Here is a 4,535-nt window from a genome sequence, read left to right as displayed (position 1 = left end):
CAGATAAAGTTCCTTAAGCCAAATATGTAATAGACAAGAGCTACTCCTTGCTCAACGAAATGGACTCAACACCCCATATTAAATGCCTAAGAATGTACCTGACTAGTAAGTATCTTAAAACCTATGGATCGCTATGTCTCCGAAAGAGAATCAAGCATGTGTACAGGGGCATAAACGCAGCAGTGATAGGATTGGAGAGGTTCGGTGAGCAAATGAAGACCCTTTGAAGTCATATTGCATGGTACCCATTCCACGGGTCTCAACTCTCCAGGTTTAAGGGATTCTTCCTTCAGCTAAATCATGCAGGTGGAACCCAGAGTATGATCAACCGTGTGATCGGGAGACGTGTTCCAATATGTCTCAGTTCTCGTCCCCTGGTACTTGGGTGCAAAATTCCAGACGCTTTACTAACACTCTCCCGACTTGGAGAGTCAGTTCCTTTAACCTCCTGTTTGCCCAGTTTGCAATTTCTGCGGAAGATGTACAAGAATAGGGAGGACCAATGAGAGACTAGCTGGAGGTGGCCGGACGGGCAAATTTAACTCTCATTTCCCACCAGGAAGAGGAGTTAACCAAAAGCTCAGCATGCCGTGCCAGAACCAGATTAGGGCCTGAAGCAATCCTGCGGTGTTGCGGCCAGCTCACAAGAAAGCGAGTTGAAGAAAGGAGCTCAGGGGCACTGTAATTCACAAACCTGCAGAGTTATAAATGACAGCTATCGTCCAAAAATATACTGAAGTAAGGCTGCCAAGAGGACCTGAAAGCGGGGCAGAATTGCAGGAAACCGATTTCAGGAGGTAGACTGGAATTGCATTTAAAGCATAGGAAAAGAGGCAGAACGTCAACAATGATGCACTTGGCCAAAAAGTGTGTATGCGTTTTTTCCTGAATATATTCAGGAAAAAATGCATACACACTTTTTGGCCAACCAAGCAAGCTTGCAAAGGAAATCTGCACTACAATGAAGTCTCACTTCCCCCCGGTCAAAAGGGCCATCTGAAATAAGTGTAAAATCCAGAAAGGCAGGACAGGCCATGGAGAACTGGGAGCCTTGTTATGCTGATGGGCGGGATGTACATTGCCAAGAGCCACTCGGGAGAAGTGTATGGTGATTCCTGAAACTAAAAAACAAAGCAACAGAGCCTAGGGCACTTCCACTTATGGTCCTGTAGCTTAGGGAAATTAAAATCAAAAAGACACAGCCACCCCAAAGTTTCGGACAGTTCTGTTTACAAGAACCTCGTTTACGGTACAAGTTCAATATCGCAGAAAGCGAAAAATGGATAAAGAAGTTGTGGTACTTACGTACAATGCAATATCACTCAGTAATGAAATCTATGTCATCAGGCCCGTAGCAGCAAAATGAGTGGATTCAGGTATGATGATTCTAACTGAAATAAGTCACACAGAAAAAGAAACATAATAAGATATCACTAATACACGGAATGTAAACTTGGCTACACAGGAACTGGATTACAACCAGAACAGTGTTTCAAATGTAGAAAACCAACTTATGCTTGCTTAAGGGGAAAGGTGAGTTGGGGTTCTGCATAAAACCTGAGATTGAAATGAGCACAGATAAACATCCTTAAGCCAAATATGGAATAGACAAGAGCTACTCCTTGCTCAAGCAAATGGATTCAACACCCCATATTAAATGCCTAAGAATGTACCTGACGAGTAAGTATCTTAAAACCTGTGGATTGCTATGTCTCCGAAAGAGAATCAAGCGTGTGTACAGGGGCATAAACGCAGCAGTGATAGGATTGGAGAGGTTCAGTGAGCAAATGAAGACCCTTTGAAGTCATATTGCATGGTACCCATTCCACGGGTCTCAACTCTCCAGGTTTAAGGGATTCTTCCTTCAGCTAAAACATGCATGTGGAACCCAGAGTATGATCAATCGTGTGATCGGGAGACGTGTTCCAATATGTCTCAGTTCTCGTCCCCTGGTACTCGGGTGCAACATTCCAGACGCTTAACTAACACTCTCCCGACTTGGAGAGTCAGTGCCTTTAACTTCCTGTTTGGCCCAGTTTGCAATTTCTGCAGAAGATGAACAGGAATAGGGAGAACCAATGAGAGACTAGCTGGAGGTGTCTGGACGGGCAAATTTAACTCTCATTTCCCACCAGGAAGAGGAATTAACCAAAGGCTCAGCGTGCCGTGCCGGAAACAGATTAGGGCCTGAAGCAATCCTGCGGTGTTGCGGCCAGCTCACAAGAAAGCGAGTTGAAGAAAGGAGCTCAGGGGCACTGTAATTCACAAACCTGCAGAGTTATAAATGACAGCTATCATCCAAAAATATACTGAAGTAAGGCTGCCAAGAGGACTTGAAAGCCGGGCAGAATTGCAGGAAACCGATTTCAGGAGGTAGACTGGAATTGCATTTAAAGCATAGGAAAAGAGGCAGAACGTCGACAATGATGCACTTGGCCAAAAAGGGCGTATGCGTTCTTTCCTGAATATATTCAGGAAAAAACGCATACGCCGTTTTTGGACAACCAAGCAAGCTTGCAAAGGAAATCTGCACTACAATGAAGTCTCACTTCCCCCCGGTCAAAAGGGCCATCTCAAAAAAGTGTAAAATCCAGAAAGGCAGGACAGGCCATGGCGAACTGGGAGCCTTGTTATGCTGATGGGCGGGATGTATATTGCCAACAGCCACTCTGGAGAAGTGTATGGTGTTTCCTGAAACATCTAAAAAACAAAGCAACACAGCCTAGGGCACTTCCACTTATGGTCCTACAGCTTAGGGAAATTAAAATCAAAAAGACACAGCCACCCCAAAGTTTGAGATGGCTCTGTTTACAAGAAACTCGTTTACGGTACAAGTTCAATATCACAGAAAGTGAAAAATGGATAAAGATGTTGTGGTATTTACGTACAATGCAATATCCCTCAGCAATGACATCTATGTCATCAGGCCCGTAGCAGCATAATGAGTGGATTCAGGTATGATGATTCTAAGTGATTCTAACATCATAAGATATCACTAATACACGGAATGTAAACTTGGCTACACAGAACTGGATTACAAAACAGAACAGGGTCTCAAATTTAGAAAACCAACTTATGCTTTCTTAAGGGGAAAGGTGAGTTGGGGTGCTGCATAAAACCAGAGACTGAAATGAGCACAGATAAAGTTCCTTAAGCCAAATATGGAATAGACAAGAACTACTCCTTGCTCAACTAGATGGACTCACCACCCCATATTAAATGCCTAATAATGTACCTGACTATTAAGTATCTTGAAACCTATGGATTGCTATGTCTCCGAAAGAGAAACAAGCGTGTGTACAGGGGCATAAACGCAGCAGTGATAGGATTGGAGAGGTTCGGTGAGCAAATGAAGACCCTTTGAAGTCATATTGCATGGTACCCATTCCACGGGTCTCAACTCTCAAGGTTTAAGGGATTCTTCCTTCAGCTAAACATGCATGTGAAACCCAGAGTATGATCAACCTTGTGATCGGGAGACGTGTTCCAATATGTCTCAGTTCTCGTCCCCTGGTACTTGGGTGCAACATTCCAGATGCTTTACTAACACTCTCCTGACTTGGAGAGTCAGTGCCTTTAACCTCCTGTTTGGCCCAGTTTGCAAATTCCGCGGAAGATGAACAGGAATAGGGAAAACCAATGAGAGACTAGCTGGAGGTGTCTGGACGGGCAAATTTATCTCTCATTTCCCACCAGGAAGAGGAATTAACCAAAGGCTCAGCATGCCGTGCCAGAACCAGATTAGGGCCTGAAGCAATCCTGCGGTGTTTCGGCCAGCTCACAAGAAAGCGAGTTGAAGAAAGGAGCTCAGGGTCACTGTAATTCACAAACCTGCAGAGTTATAAATGACAGCTATCGTCCAAAAATATATTGAAGTAACACTGCCAAGAGGACTTGAAAGCAGGGCAGAATTGCAGGAAACCGATTTCAGGAGGTAGACTGGAATTGCATTTAAAGCATACGAAAAGAGGCAGAACGTCCACAATGATGCACTGGGCCAAAAAGGGCGTATGCATTTTTTCCTGAATATATTCAGGAAAAAAAGCATACGCCCTCTTTGGCCAACCAAGCAAGCTTGCAAAGGAAATCTGCACTACAAGGAAGTCTCACTTCCCCCCTGTCAAAAGGGCCATCTGAAAAAAGTGTAAAATCCAGAAAGGCAGGACAGGCCATGGAGAACTGGGAGCCTTGTTATGCTGATGGGCGTGATGTAAATTGCCAACAGGCACTCAGGAGAAGTGTATGGTGTTTCCTGGAACATCTAAAACAAGCAACAGAGCCTAGGGCACTTCCACTTATGGTCCTGTAGCTTAGGGAAATTAAAATCAAAAACAAACAACGACCCCTAAGTTTGGGATGGCTCTGTTTACAAGAACCTCGTTTACGGTACAAGTTCAATATCACAGAAAGTGAAAAATGGATAAAGAATTTGTGGTACTTACGTACAATGCAATATCACTGAGCAATGAAATGTATGTCATCAGGCCCGTAGCAGCATAATGAGTGGATTCAGGTATGATGATTCTAACTGAAAT

Source organism: Orcinus orca, chromosome 6 (genome assembly GCF_937001465.1).
Source record: "Orcinus orca chromosome 6, mOrcOrc1.1, whole genome shotgun sequence".
Classification (NCBI taxonomy): domain Eukaryota; kingdom Metazoa; phylum Chordata; class Mammalia; order Artiodactyla; family Delphinidae; genus Orcinus; species Orcinus orca.
Note: the sequence above shows the minus strand (reverse complement) of the source record.